Source organism: Entelurus aequoreus, linkage group LG11, assembly GCF_033978785.1.
Source record: "Entelurus aequoreus isolate RoL-2023_Sb linkage group LG11, RoL_Eaeq_v1.1, whole genome shotgun sequence".
Classification (NCBI taxonomy): Eukaryota; Metazoa; Chordata; class Actinopteri; order Syngnathiformes; family Syngnathidae; genus Entelurus; species Entelurus aequoreus.
Window position 1 is genome coordinate 75,095,518 of NC_084741.1, and position 17,166 is coordinate 75,112,683.

General features: G+C 39.1%; 1 protein-coding gene across 1 annotated transcript in view; it reads right to left on the bottom strand.

Annotated features, from left to right (window-relative positions):
- Positions 1-17,166, bottom strand: part of LOC133660472 (RNA-binding motif, single-stranded-interacting protein 3-like) — a 230,354-nt gene that overhangs the window by 93,675 nt on the left and 119,513 nt on the right. The gene's annotated exons all lie outside the window — the stretch shown is intronic.

Sequence of the window (17,166 nt, forward strand, 5' to 3'; positions counted from 1 at the left end):
TAAAAAGGCTGTTCAACGTTTATTTGTATATATATATATATATATATATATATATATATATATATATATATATATATATATATATATATATATATATATATATATATATATATATATATATATATAGTCATCGTTACAAGCGGCCATAATTTGGATGTTTGATTGATTGATTGAGACTTTTATTAGTAGGTTGCACAGTGAAGTACATATTCTGTACAATTGACCACTAAATGGTAACACCCGAATAAGTTTTTCAACTTGTTTAAGTCGGGGTCCAAACTTGTTTAAGTCGGGGTCCATGTGGCCCTCAAAAATAGTGAAGGGACTTTTATTTTGTACATTCCCAAGAACCAACGTCCTCTGCATGAGACTTTTGAATTTGGTCGATTTATTTTGTCAGTTAAAGTAGCACTGTGCTGTTTTTAAGGACCTTTTGCAAAATAACTAGTGAAATATTGTTGTCTAATTCAGTGGTCCCCAACCTTTTTGTAGCTGCGGACCGGTCAAAGCTTGAAAATTTGTCCCACGGACCGGGGGGGGGGGATTTTTTATTTGTATTTATTTATTTTTAAAAATTTTCATAAAGAAATACAATCATGTGTGCTTACGGACTGTATCCCTGCAGACTGTATTGATCTATATTGATATATAATGTATATATTGTGTTTTTTATGTTGATTTAATAAAAAATAAAAAATACATCCAATTTTTTTTTTTTTTTTTTTTAAATTAAATTTCTTGTGCGGCCTGGTACCAATCGGCGGCCTGGTGGTTGGGGACCACTGGTCTAATTGACAGAACTCTAATGTTTTTAAGAATCTGCTGCAAAACTATGAGTCTCTCACAACTTTTTAAACTGAACTCAAGGGGTATCAGCTGCATAGCCTAAATAATGAAAAAGAGAAGACCTAAAATAGAACCTCGAGGAACTAAAGAAGTTGAAGACATGGCTACTGATTGCATCTGAAGTAAACATGCTAAAGCAACACCTTAGTTGCATGAATCACATTATGGGTAACAATACTGCCAAAAAGGAGAGAATGTAAAGAGGAACTGCACGTTTTTCGGAATTTTGCCCTTAAGTCGCAATCCTTATGAAAGACAAGAATACACATGCCTTTTTTGAATGCATTCTAACTAGTAAATAAACGTAAATGAAAGTCTGCTGACAATGGGGCCAATGGGAACCATGAAGTCATTGTGTCTATTCTCACCATAAAACCCAACAAATAACCATCCAAAAAGCGTCAACAATACTTCATTCACATTTTGTGACCGAAATATTAGTATTAGAAGTATTAGCAATGTTGTTATTATAAGTGCTAACATTAAGGACCTGTTTTCCACATTGCATTGATCACAGAGAGGCAACTTCCCTGTGCTGCTGGATTGACATTATGAGCTGGTGAGCTGCTTTCTCGTCTCAAAACTCTTAAAAGTTTATTCTAGATTATGATTAATGCTTCTCATCTTGATAGTTTATTGATATGAACATAAACTGAGAAGTTGGTCAACTTTGACATTCAACTTCAACCAGGAAATGGCTAAAAAGACCTGAAAAGTTGCTTTGTTCCAACCCAGTTTTCCTTCGCAATTATGAGTCATTTGTCTTTTAAACGGGAATATATCAACATCCCAGTGAGAGCAGTGAGGCCGGCTTTACGTAGGGGCAATAAATGTTTTGCCCCCTCAAAAAAAATGTTTTCAAGTTGAGAAAGTATATTTTAGTATACTCACAAAATAATATATTACAAGTTGACCAAATTATGGGCAGTAGCGTAGAAATCCGCTAAAAAAGGGACACAATACGCTATAGTATAGGGTTGTACGGTATACCGTTATTAGTATAGTACCGCGATACTAATGAATCATTTTCGGTACTATACCCCCGCGCGCCCCGTCGTTGTCACGTCGTGTCATTGCTGGTTTACGAGCAGAGGAGCAAGTTCCGCAGCGCACAATCACGGAGTACTTACAAACAGACACAGTGTGTAGACAGAAAAGGGAGAACGGACGCATTTTGGCTTAAAAACTGACGATAAAGTTGAAGTTATAACACTGAAACGCCCACCGGAAAAGGTGCTAGAGGCTAAAGTCCAGTTCCAATCGGCAGTGATGTAACTACTTCTAAAACACTAATCTTTGCCTCCATGGCAACAAATAAAGTAAGTTTCTTACAGGGATCATCCCTGCAGGACGAGGAATAGCTAAACGTGCTTCACTACACACCGTAGCTCACTGGCGTCAAAATGTAAACAAACGCCATTGGTGGATCGACATCTAACATCCACTGTAATGATACCAAGTACAGGAGCGTATCTAGTCGATACTACTATGATTATGTCAATATTTTTTGGCATCACAACATCTTCCTTCTGGTTTTTTTAATTTATATTATGTTTATAAACTCAGGAAATATGTCCCTGGACACATGAGGACTTTGAATATGACCAATGTATGATCCTGTAACGACTTGGTATCGGATTGATACCCAAATTTGTGGTATCATCCAAAACTAATGTAAAGTATCAAACAACAGAAAAATAAGTGATTATTAAATTTTAACAGAAGTGTAGATAGAACATGTTAAAAGAGAAAGTAAGCAGATATTAACAGTAAATGAACAAGTAGATTAATAATTCATTTTCTACCACTTGTCCTTAATAATGTTGACAAAACAATAGAATGATAAATGACACAATATGTTACTGCATATGTCAGCAGCTAAATTAGGAGCCTTTATTTGTTTACTTACTACTAAAAGACAAGTTGTCTTGTATGTTCACTATTTTATTTAAGGACTTAACTGCAATAAGAAACATATGTTTAATGTAGCCTAAGATGTTTTTGTTCAAATAAAGCCAATAATGCAATTTTTTTGTGGTCCCCTTTATTTAGAAAAGTACCAAAATAATTTTAGTACCGGTACCGGTACCAAAATACTTCTATCGTTACAACAATATTACCCGCATGTTTTCACATCTGGCAGTTGTAGAAGAAGTCCAACCTTTAATTGAAAGAGAAAGAACAAATTGCTGTATATTGTTCCTAAAACCTGGCATCTTCCAGTCCCGCAAAAGACAACCCTTCACAGCCAAGTCTTTACAGAAATTGCTCATCCCCCTGAGCAGAGATTACCAAAATAATAGGGAGTTGCAAAGACTGTTGGTTTGACGCCATTAAAGACGTTTACCTGCATTTGTATCATGAGAATTGTGCCAAAACACAAAAGACTTATTGTTAAGCAATTACCTGTTTGAACCTTGACCGAGAATGACATTGTTGTTGTAATTAGCTTGAAATCTTAACTAATTCTGTAGGCATGTCAGGAGATTCACATAATCGATGGTTATCTCTCTCACGGGGCACACACACAATCATCTCTGCTACTTGGAAGAGTAAATATGCAATTAATCAACATCAAAACTCACTGAAGTGAAGCATATGTTTTGTACACAATAATAACCTTTCAAAATGTGATGTTTTCTGTTGGGATAGTTTTGCCTGTTTTTGTGTCCCCTTGTGCTCATAGAAACTGTGTTGCATTGGCCCATGTAAGAACATCTAACACCTACTGAACAATACACATTTTAACTGGAAAAATACCACACTCACACTGTCCAAGTGTGCTTTGTGTTGCATTAAGTTATGAATGTGCCTACCTCAATTTTCCTTAAAAATAAAAAAATAACAAAGTGATGTCCTATCAAAACTGCAGCAATTGCAAATTTTTGAGAAATAATAATAATTAATAAAGAGTCCAATCTGGATTCACACTGGTGCTAGAAACAAAGCAAGAACACAACATCCCTGCTGGTACTGATTCAGATATCATGACTGCCAAACTAAGCTATGCATTTACCTCCAAGACAAATGTTTATCTCTAAACAGAAGAAGTTTTTATTGCAGCAAAGCATTCAGAGTTCAAGGCTGAACGGAGAGTTATGTGCAACCCCTGAGGCCGATGTAGTAGATGGCTTTTCCAAAGTGGATGTAAAAAAAATAAAAATAGAGGTTGTATGATCAAATTGGAGCGATCTGTCATCGTGCTGCCTGAGGCCGCTTTTCTTAATAACCCCACACCTTGACCCCTGTTATCATCCTTACATTCTAATTATCATGCTTGCTGTCTTTTCATACAATGAGACACTTTACAGAGAATACACCGACACCTTTTATGTCCATCACCGCATGTTCTGAGATGTCAGTTACCCTGTGCTTTGTTGTTATTTTAATCAATCAATCAATCAATGTTTATTTATATGGCCCTAAATAACAAGTGTCTCAAAGGGCTGCACAAGCCACAACGACATCCTCGGTTCAGATCCCACATCAGGGCAAGGAAAAACTCAACCCAGTGGGATGACAATGAGAAACCTTGGAGAGGACCGCTCCCCCATCTCTAGGGCGACCGGTGCAATGGATGTCGAGTGGATCTTGCATAATATTCTGAAAGTCCAGTCCATAGTGGATCTCACATAATAGTGAGAGTCCAGTCCATAGTGGGGCCAGCAGGGGACCATCCCGAGTGGAGATGTCCCCAACCAATGCACAGGCAAGCGGTCCACCCAGGGGTCCATTAAAAATGTTACAAAAAAACCCCAATCAATTTCTCATAAGAAGAAGTAAATTATTCATTCCAGGGCCAAAATGTCGCCATCATAAAACATATTTTACCTGTTGGAGCACTATAAGTCTACTGTCTTAAATGTAAATCAGCTTATCATCACCGCAGTTCTAAAGTTTGTTCTTTACTTTCTTCTACCAGGGTGTCAGACTCCTGTTCTTGAAGAATTGGATGCTAAAATATAGGAGTGTCCAGATACAGCTTTTACACATTATACATACTTATATTATTTTGTCATGTGGAATGTTAGACAAGGCTTGATCAAGTGACATTACTCAGAGAACAATTGGAGGTGTGAATAACACTAACCCTTTGACATGTTTATGCATTTGAAGCGGAGTGGTAATTAGTTTCTTGGCGGCACCTAGTGGTCACAGTTCATTAGATTAAGCGCGTGATGCAGTAAGTTGAACGATCCAGACACGTTTGTTACTGGAAACTTTCTAATACGCTTCAGCTTTGGAGACTTTGTATCTGTGAGTAATATTAAACTATTAAAACAATGTGTGTAGGGACAGGTACTACATATGTCTAGCTTGTGTGTTATTGTGTGCTTAGGTGTTGTGTAGCTGCTAGCTCTTAGTAGCTTATAGCCTACCATGTTTACTTTTTGTAAATGACTTCACTAAAATACAAGGACAAATCAAACTAAAGTGCTTATTAGAGAACATTTAGATGTTAAATGGCTGTTGATATCCGATATCCTCCGGTACTTGTTTTTTTGCTGACATCAGACCGATATTTGATGTCAATATCAGATCGGGAAACCCCTACTAAAATACTCAGCTATTGCCATTTGAGACAGTCAGAAAGGGTCTTGAACAAAGAAACATATATGCAATGTTTTGATTAAAGAACCACTGTTACAGGTTATGTAGACCAAAACAAATTGTTAAATAGATTAGAATCATGATATGACCCCTTTAAAAGAGAAAGGTACAAACAAGCCATATGGGAAATGGGTCATTTTAGCAGAGGAGCACATAAAGTTGCACTGAGCTAAAGCCTAAATAAATGTTGGTTGTCCTTCATGTTATCTAAAGCTCCATCTGCCATTACCCAGCATTAAGGGTTAGGACCGAGCTAAATCTCTTGGGAAAAGTTCAGTTTGCACAAACGTACACAGAGCGAGGGGAAATAGACAGGCCCTAAATGGCGCTAGTGAATTCTTCCTTCATACTTGACAACTTAAGTCTTTGTATATGGCTGCCATATTCCTGGATGCAGAGCCCCTCTTTTCTAAAAGATATTACGTCTGAAGAGCAGATGTAGGGTTGGGCATACCAAAAGTTCCAATAGTACTGCAGTGCCAATATGATAAGTAAAGACAGACAGTAGCTGCAGGTGATGCCTGTGGTGACAAACTCCTGACTTTCCTCCATTGGAAGAAGGCCAAAATACATGTAACAACTATATTTATTTGCTTTTTATTTGTTCACATGCACTGTGAGACGACCAGTAGTTCTTCATTGTTCTTCACGCTTGTCCCTTTTGAGGTCGCGGGGGGTGCTGGAGCCTATCTCAGCTGCATTCGGGCGGAAGGCGGGGTACACCCTGGACAAGTCGCCACCATATATATATATATACACTACCGTTCAAAAGTTTGGGGTCACCCAAACAATTTTGTGGAATAGCCTTCATTTCTAAGAACAAGAATAGACTGTCAAGTTTCAGATGAAAGTTCTCTTTTTCTGGCCATTTTGAGCGTTTAATTAACCCTACAAATGTGATGCTCCAGAAACTCAATCTGCTCAAAGGAAGGTCAGTTTTGTAGCTTCTGTAACGAGCTAAACTGTTTTCAGATGTGTGAACATGATTGCACAAGGGTTTTCTAATCATCAATTAGTCTTCTGAGCCAATGAGTAAACACATTGTACCATTAGAACACTGGAGTGATAGTTGCTGGAAATGGGCCTCTATACACCTATGTAGATATTGCACCAAAAACCAGACATTTGCAGCTAGAATAGTCATTTACCACATTAGCAATGTATAGAGTGTATTTCTTTAAAGTTAAGACTAGTTTAAAGTTATCTTCATTGAAAAGTACAGTGCTTTTCCTTCAAAAATAAGGACATTTCAATGTGACCCCAAACTTTTGAACGGTAGTGTATATACATATATATAATAGGGTTGTCCCGATACCAATAATTTGGTAAAGTACCAAAATGTATATCGATACTTTTGGCTACAAAAAAATGTCAATTTTGGCTTTATTTTAACAGAAAATCTTACAATACAATAAACATATGTTTCCTATTGCACTCAAAGAACAATTTTAAAAGGTTAAAATATAAATTAAAAGGCATTAAACACATTGTGTTTTTCTTGTTGCACTCAAAGAACAATTTACAATTTTCCATAATCAAGAATTAGATAAGAATATAATAAAAAAAAGCTGTATTAACATAATATTAGATTATTTAGGATTTATGGTTGCCAATCCTGGTCTATGCTTTAAGAAAAAAACAAAATTTTAGTAAGTACTAAAAACAAAATTATGGATAGACGTACACAGATAAGCCATGCAGCAGGTAAACCACACATTTGTTAAAGATAAAACACAAATTGTAGCAATTTGTTACCAAAGTCAGTAATTTCACTTGCACGAGTTGACGTTAGATGGGCGGTCTTAACGCCACTAATATTTAGCATCAAGCCAAGCAGCTGTGTGCGTGTCTACGTATCTACATGTTATATATCTACATGTTATGTATCTACATGTGCACAGCAGGGGAGCTGATTAATTTATTAGAGTAGTGTATGTGTGTTGACGGATGCAGATATCTACATATATCCGCATTTATCCATAATTAAGAGTTACTTCTTTTATATGACTATAGTCATATTTTAAATAGCTAATGTTCCATCTTGTACTCTTTTCCTTCTTTTGATCGTCTCATGACAAAGTGCTTGCACTGTGGACGGCCTTGAAGTAGGAGGCAGAGAAGAGGAGTCCTCCCTGCTTCCCTTCTCGGGCCGACTTGAGATAACGGACACAATGGTTATCTGTGCGGGCGTGAGGGCGGGGGGAGAGATTGAGGAACAGAATGTTTTCGTGATGTGTTTCAGACCGAGCTAAACCGGGCGAGGGAACGCGGGTGTGCTAGATTGGTCTCACGTTTGTCCTCTAAGCTTGGAGAATAAACCACAAAATACCAACTACTGCCTGTTGATTGAATATAAACATCAGCTTATTGCCATAAAAAGAATCTGGGAGAGACTAGCAATTTGAATTCCCCATTGGAGGAATGCTGGTCGACGCAACAATTTGGGGGCTTCGTCCGAGATGGCACGCTGTTGATTGATGACTTCTTGCAATCTTCTGGACAGACTCAAATGGCCAATACAAGGTGAGCAGAGCCTTTTTATATAAAATCTGCTTTAGGAGTCTGTCCTGAAGTCTGTAAATCAAACACTGTTTTTTAATCCCAGGCACAGATTGGTGATTTTGATAGATTGGTTGCATTTTTGCCGAGCCTGCCATTGCATTAAAATTGTAAATAAGTGGTCAACTCATGCCATTATGTCTCGATTACCGTGACGGGCAGTTTCATTGACGAGTGAACTAATAGTTGGGTGTGGCTCACCCTGGGTAGTTGGTCGCCGCCTAAAAGAGTAACGGGTTAAAGGTCCTCGTATGATATGGAGGTTAGAGGCCTGCATATTGTACAATACATTTAACGGGGTTAAAGGCCGCCGTATGGGTTGGGGTTTAAAGGCCTTCAGGGGTTCGAGGCTCCTGAAAAAAAAAAAAACATGGACACAATGGCCAAGGAGTGTGACAGACAAGAATGTGATGACGGCTGGGGAAAATGTGATGAATCATTACTGTTTAATGATCAATTGAATGCACTGTTGTCGACAATGGAATTAGCAGGTAGAGTTTAAAAAAAAGAAAAAAAAAAAAAAAAAAAGAGAACATTCCTTGAAAGGGTTAAGAGGGAGTTTACAATACTCAAAAAGTCGTGAACTCAAACGTCTGGTAAATTAAGAAAAGTAACTGGAAGTTTTATGGTAAAGTGAAACGCAGAGATAAGGGTAGGAGCAGCTTTTTCTTGTGTGTGTGCGTGTGTGTGTGTGTGTGTGTGTGTGTGTGTGTGTGTGTGTGTGTGTGTGTGTGTGTGTGTGTGTGTGTGTGTGTGTGTGTGTGTATGTGTGTGCTGCAGGTTGCGCATGCTCGTGTGTGTGCGTAAGCGCTTGCTTGCTCATGTGCTTACACGTGCGTGTGTGTGAGTGTGTGCGTGTGTGTGCGTGTGTGCGCGCTGGTGAAAATGGAACAGGGTTGGTGCTGGAGAATTTAAGAGTTTGGCGTATGATAAAAGTAAACGGGGATTAAGTGGAAAAACGAAATGCAGCAAAAGAACCGATGATTATTGAAACACATAGGACAGAATAGACTGATTGGTGTTTTGTCTGCCGCGCATGCGCAAGACAATTCAAACGACCCACCCAGACTTTGACTAGGCCACCACCCCTTACTCCAGTGACAAGAGAAGGAGGTATTAACACGCCCCCTCTAAGATTAATCCTGCCTCCGAAAATTAACCCCTTGTACACGTCTGACCATTTTCTCCGGCAGACATTTTTGACACATGACAATTATAGGGGCCTATTTCAATATAAGTCTCTTGCTGATGCATACATGCAAGCCATTGTTGACCTTGCTTTCCCACCTGTACCTCAGGGAGGGAACCTTTGGCCAAACACTTAGACAAAGTTAACCCTGATATACACGGTGCCAAAAACAACATATGGCAGGGACATTTTAAATATCCCATGCAAAATTGGGCTAAGCAAAGATGAGAATGATAAGGTTAATGACAGAGCAACAAGGAAACGACTACTTAAATTACAGATCGCTGAAGATAAAAAGTTAAAAGAACCAAAAGGTCAAAGATCAGCTAGGGTATATTCAGCAGTGGGTGACCTTGCTTTTGAGTTCCAACAGGTGGAGGAAAGAATCCTCAACAGGCGTGCGGTTGGACTCGGGTGGTGGACGACACGATGCCTCAAAGCCGGTCTGGGGTAGACACGGTTTCGGCTGTGACCAGCCTGGTCACTGGAGTCGTGACTGTCCGAACATTTCCGAACAGGAAAGGTTCCGTCGTGCCAACAAACGAACACGAAGGCGGAAAAGAGGACGTCCACATCAGGAGCCGCAGCAGGAAGTACCGACAGGACCCCTGCTGGACATGAGTGTCAACGAACAATGTTATCAGCCACCCATTTCAATTCTGAATGCAGAGGTACCAAAAAACTGTGCTTCCTCTTTAAAGGTTGAAGGCTTCGCTGGGGTCACAAGAAGGTTACCTGTCACCAAACCACTTCCGGTTCAGATTGCTGGACCTCCTTTACAGACTGTACCCTGACATTCAAATCGCACAGAAGGAACATTCCTGGTGTTACCTGACGGCTCAACCACCCAGCTGCGACACCACTACCACAGCCTGAAACAACAGGAATGGCTGACATCCAACTGCTCTAGCGGTGAAAACCCTGGTTGGCTGAGATGCTTCCGTGTGTTCTGCCACCTGAGTCGCCATATGTTATGATTATTTATATATGTTGGAACTCAAGGTGTGGCTGCTCATGTTGACCTATCTTTGCAACAGCTAGCATGATATAAGATGGACACAATTGATGTCCCACATTGTTCCCTTGCTCTCTGTCTCGCCTACAAAACCAAAGAACTTAGGTCCAATGATAAGTCACGGCGTAGCTGCCAAACATTACACCGACACCCAAATACCACATTTTCAAAAGATTAGGTTTAGCCCATGGTGATGTTAAACACATTACTATGGGCTGCACTTTAGACTGTAGGCTACGAGGAGCTAGCAGCTACACAACAGCTGAGCTAAAACGACACATTACACATTTAAGCATATCAAATAATTATAGTTGCTCATTACATACACATAGTCGTCAAGACAGAAGTCTGATAGAAAGTATTCAGTAACAAACGTGTCTGCATCACTCAACTTTCTACAACATGAGCTTGACTTAATGAATTATTGGGGCCACCAGGTGTGGTAAAATTTCAAAATACTATTGCTAAAGCATTCGCCATAAGGGTAGTATTTTTCTAGTATTGGTGACAATATAAATATAAGCATATTTTGTTACTTTCACCATATTGAATAAGTTACATAAAAGATAGGGTTTAGTTGAGTTTGAGTTATTTGTGATATTGCTAAGGGGTCCCCTACCCTAACAACACCCCCCAGTGGACCATAGAGGCTAAAGAGACAATCATTGACCTCAAACATGACCTGTCCTCCGCTACTTGACTATTAGCTGACCTTTTTCTTAGATGTTTCTGAAAGTGATAGTATGACTAACACAGTCCTTTTTTCAGAAACAGAAGGGGGTGAGTGAGGGTGGAAACAGACTCCTTGGAACAAAATCGACAATAATCAGACTCTGACACATTCCGTAGTTTTAACATTTTTCAACATGTCAATCCAAATTTAATTGGATTGACATGTTGCAATTAGCGTTAATGATCATTCGAAGGTCCGTGAATAAAACTGTTTTACCGCCCTTTGAGTTTTTCACCCTATGAGCTGCATACAGGTCAGCCATTCACAGGACCAGCAGCCCCCAATGGAAGGAGGAATCAGCGTAAAACCTAAATGGTATTTTACACAAACAATTGCAGAATTTGTGTGCCAGTTCTTCTGTACAGATTCCCTTCCGCCCGCTGAGAGGGTCAAGATCAAGGTCACCAAACGCAAGTGGACGGAGCTAAGGTGGACTGGTCCCTTCAAGGTCATGGAACGGACGTTCCATGCCCTTCGACTGGCTGGTGGAGGGGACACCTGGTACCACCTCTCCCTCTGCACTACTGCTGAAGAACCTGACAGATTACCAGCGGATGTCATTGCTGACATCGCCACAACATCTGCCCCTCAGCCCAGGAGACGAGAGAGATTTTCTACCTACATTACTCTTTTCAACTTCTATATTGTATATCCTTGTGTGAGACCAATCCAGTATGCTAAATGTTTCTTAGTTTTTCTTGCTTGTTTTCAGCATAACTATATGTGTCGTTACATTAAGTGAAAAGTTTGATGTTTATCCCCGTTTTGTTACCTAAATTACTCTGATATTGATAGACGAAAGGCAGGATGTTACACCCGACTAGTATTACCTGACGGACTGGTGCTTGGGCGTGTTCTACTGTCTTTGTGTCTCAGTTCATCCTTCCTGACGACAGTGACTGACAAGTGTGTAAGAACATACAGCAGACTTTAAATAGACTGGGTCAAAGGGGATAGCAAGACTTATTTTTTGACCTGTGCAGTGTGATTAAGTACGGGGGACACAATAGCTATTACCGTGGTAATAACCTCTATATTTGTTACGACCCAACCCTGAACCATTGGTGTCGGATGCAGACAACATACTATGGTAAGTGGTGCCCATCGTCCCTTTTATTTTGTTTTGGGGGTTGAGCCTCATGCGGTTGCTTTCAATCAATGTTTATTTATATAGCCCTAAATTATCGCCCATGCACCCGCATCTTTGTTAGAGCTGTCAAAGGTCAACCCCACCCTGTTTCTAGGTTTGCTATGTCTGAAGGGGGTCTAGCAAAGTGGTGACTTTAAGACTTTCGAGATTTGCTAGTTTCGTTCCCTGACAATGACGACATTGACATAAACTCCCTCCATTTATCTCCCATGTAGCTATGTTTTTATTTTATTGCTAGCTTGCTCAAAAAGGGGCATGCTTTAGAAGTGTTTAAGAGAATGTCAACGTGTTGTCTGAGTGACGTCAGTGAGTGAGTGGGCGAGCAAAGAGAGAGAGCGGTAGCGCTGCACTGCGCAGTAGAGTAATGAACGGGTCCGGTTGTGTTCTGCAAAACTAACAATAAAGCAACCAGAATGTCACAAATCCGCTGCCTCGAATTCTGACTGGAAAGCGGAGCTTAGCAGACCAATTGTAAAGTGCAAAGTGTTACGCCCGACGAAAACATCGACCCTAAAGGGAACGTCTGCCCCGTGCTCCTTGACGACGGCCTGCACCGGAGCAGATAGCAGGACAGGTCAGGACAGGACAACTACATTATTATACGTCACTCTTCATAACTCTTCGTGGAGGTCTGAAAGCTTATTATTAAAATATTTACCAAAGTTTGAAGCAAAGGTGGTAATACTAATCGCCACATTTGGTGAGGCGTGTTTTAAAGCAACACTTGCAGCGCGGCGCTTCCTTGTTAAAAGCGTCACCTTTACAGTTAGTTTTGAAGCCCAAATACCTCTATATTGCGCTTCACTCACAGTCTTTATTAACCAGTAGAATTGTTTTTGTTTTTTTGCCATTCCTCCTCTCCAAGATGTTATTGCTTGTATGCACTTAGCATGTGCGTTTTGACACACTCAACATCATGGCTCTGTAGTCACCGCCACACAGTGGGCATTCATATGAAAGAACGGTACTGGTACTTTTCAAAGGCAGTATAGCACCGATTTCAATCAATTAGTATCACGGTACTTCATTAATACGGGTATACCGTACAACCCTGTATGTGTATATATATTATATATATACATATATATATATATATGTGTGTGTGTGTGTGTGTGTGTATGAGGGTTGTACGGCATATATTGAAACAAGGGTTAGTGTGTGTGCCTCACAATAAGAAGACCCTGGGTTTGATCCCCGGGCTCAGTGTCTTTTTGTGTGGAGATTGCATGTTCCGGGTACTCTGACATCCTCCCACCTCCAAAAACATGCACTTGGGGATAGGTTGATTGACAACACTAAATTGGCCCTAGTGTGTGAATGTGAGTGTGAATGTTGTCTGTCTATCTGTGTTGGCCCTGCGATGAGGTGGCGACTTGTCCAGGGTGTACCTATCCAGATAGATAGATAAATAGATAAATAGACAGATAACAATACACTCTCACGTCACGTAGCTTGCGTACGCAAAACGTCCACGGATCTTTACGTGCATATCACAAAATAATCTGGCTTTGCTTAGAGACAATTTCCATCAAAGACAAAATAAATAAAATGCTTTTATTTTCATTTTTTTCTACTTTCTTTTGTGAAGTTTATATAGCGCTTTTCTCTAGTGACTCAAAGTGCTTTTACAAAGTGAAACCCATTATATAATCTACATTTTTAAACCAGTGTGGGTGGCACTGGGAGCAGGTGGGTAAAGTGTCTTGCCCAAGGACACAACACAGTGACTAGGATGGCAGAAGAGGGGATCGAACCTTGAACCCTCAAGTTGCTGGCAAAGACACTCTACCAACCGAGCTATACCGCCGTTGCACGTTTTATGTTTCTTTTGTTTAACCTTTCCCATGGTAGTTTTGTTTCGATTTCTCAATTACTGTTTGAAAAGTGTAGAGATTTTTTTTTCTATGTACATATTATGAAAAAACATATAGAGACATGTTTAATTAAATGTTCTGATTGTTTGAATTTTATGTATCATAATTGGTGTTGTTGAAATAAAGTTTGAAAAAAAAAGAGCTACGATTGGTCAGCTTGTTACGACGTCATGTCCAGGGTTCACACAATCCACCTTCGCGAACGTCTTCTCCTACGGTTTCAAAGCAATGTGTACTTTAAAAGTGACTTTTGTTTCAAATTGATTGGTTCCAGCTCCAACATGAAAGTGAGTGTTGCTACCAGTCTTACACGCAGGAAAACATGGAGGAGATTTGAAAGTAGGTCCCGCTCCCGCCTGCTCGTACCGAAACAAAGATTGTGGATGACTGAAAAGAGGCTTATTGTGTTCATGCAAATCTAATGTCAAGTAAACGTGCTCAGGTGCTGAGAGCGATGCACAGAGTGAGACTCTTGTATCCAGTTTGAAAGCCTGAGACACAGACAAAGCAATGTATCGATGACGACAAAGTTATTGAGTTCATTTTCATTTCTCATTTCATTTCTCGCTCAGCTCAGGCCGACAATTGTATGAAATATTTTATTTTGTATTTTTGTATTGCCTCTGGACTAGCGCTGGGTGATATGAAAAAAAATTTATATCACAATATGGTTTATTTTATATCACGATAACGATATACCACGATATAGCTATGGTACGCTTTCAGTTCTATGAAAAATTTAACAACATACATGACCACTTACCTTTTTTCTCACTTTATTTGCAAGTGAAATAAAGAAATACATTTGGTATAGAAAACAACAATAGCAAAAAAACAATTTTTTAAAGTTTTTAAAAACACATTTTTAAAGTTTTTTAAAGTTTTACAAGTATTTAAGTTTCTCTGAAGTGCAGTCAGAACACTGGATCATAACTAAAAATAAACACATAATTTTGGTATCAGATGTAAACAATTGCAATAAAAAATCTTAAAGTGCACGTCACTGGAATCATTAACCTTTAGTGCAGTCAGAACAGTAGTAGATCACAATTACATTTAAACAAATACTTTATGTTTATCAAGTGTAAACAGTTGCTTGCCTTTTGGGTCTCAGTGTACTCCTTCTCGTGGTGTTTTCTGAGGTGTTAGAATAGGTTGGTTGTGTTAGCGTCGGGCGACGTAACACTTTTCTTGGATACTTTGCATTTGACCATTTTCTGCTCTGAATCCGTCGCTTTGAAACCAAAATAAAGCCAGACTGACGAGCTACCCCCTCGTTTGGGGAGGAGTTCGTCCCGGGACTCCGTCTCTGCTGATTGTGGGGGTTCAATTTCTTTTTCCGCCAGCGCATCGCCTACCCGTCCTGTCTCCATGTTTACATACAATGATCCCGTCATGTGTGTAACCCAGGTAACCCGCAACGGAGGAAGACACTGGACACAAAGAGGGCACGTAAAGCGGCGTCATGTCGCAAAATCGAAAGAGAAATGCGAGCCTACATGTTTTCTCTCCCGTTTGACACCAAATACACTTACTGAATGTGCAATTATTGTTGTTGTTACTATGAATCATCTGATGGCACAAGCCCTATGGATAAAATACAGCCTATCGCTTGAAACGATAAAAATAGAAATGGCTCGATAGACATTTTTCTATCGTGCCCACAATATGTATCGTCATATCGCCCAGCACTACCCTGGACATCGAATTTAATGCCTTTTAATGCCATTTAAGGCCTTAATTTTCAAACATTTAATGACTTAATTATTTTTAATGACCCGCGGAAACCCTGAAAATCAATGTATACTTAGATGCAAGAAAAGTGAACAATCTGATTTCATTGACAACCTGGTCTGGTGAAGATAAGGTCCTTTATTTTTTATTTATTTTATTTTATTTATTTTTTGTTATTATTTTAGATAAAATAGAATAGGATAAATAAATTTAAAAAAATACTTTTTCTTCAATAAAAAATAAAGTAAAACAATATGAAAACAATTACATAAAAAATAGTAATTAATGAAAATGTTAGTGGACCAGCAGCACACACAATCAGGTGTACTTTAAGGACTGTATCCCCTGCAGACTATATTATTCTATATTGTAGGAACCAGAAGTTTTTAATAACGGAAAGAGACAGCCCTTTTTTGTGTAAATGAGTGTGGATGGGGGAGGGAGGTTTTTTGGGTTGATGCACTAATGGTAAGTGTATCTTGTGTTTTTATGTTGATTAAAATAAAAAATAAAATTAATTAATTAAAAAAATAAATACAAATAAAAATATTCAAGAAAAGTAATTCTGTATATCTATCCATCCATTTTCTACCGCTTGTCCCTTTTGGGGTTGCGGGGGGTGCTGGAGCCTATCTCAGCTGCATTCGGGTGGAAGGCGGGGTACACCCTAGACAAGTCGCCACCTCATCACATTATGTAAAAAAATAGTTACAATTAAACAAAACATTTTGAATATACAAAACTTAAATAGTCACAACAAATAGTATAATAATAATAATAATAATAATAATAATAATAATAATAATAATAATAATAATAATGATTAGCTTTATTGTCTCTGAGGAGACATTTGTCTTGGACATCAAGACACAGCATTTTACATACATACATACATACATACATACATACATACATACATACATACATACATACAGTTCATCCGACAATACAGTGACGACAGTGAACAGTGCACAGGTATATCAGTTAGTTATGAGATCACACATTACACTCCCCCCGTATTGCACACCTCCTGTATTGCACTATCCCAAAATTGCACTCCTTATAATTGCATCCGGTTATTACAGTACTTTTCTGTTGTTAAGTGCTTTGATTTGCCAGTGGGACAAAGGAACATGTATACCTAGAGTAGAGTTTGTATAATGCTGTTCTGTACCATTTACCATACAAATACAGTAACTCAATTTGCGAAACAAAAACCAATTCACACAATTAACCCTTGTGTGGTGTTCATATTGTTGTTACTCAGCCAGTGTTTGTGGGTCTGATGGACCCGTTGCATTTTGTGGCTTTTAATGCCTCACAATCAAACACTTTTTTTGTTAAAATACTGACTTATCCCAAAAAACATCTGTGATGAAGTGCTTCGAGAGGCTGGTAAAGGAATACATTGTCTCCAGACTTCCCCCCACATTCGACCCATGCCAGTTTGCTTAT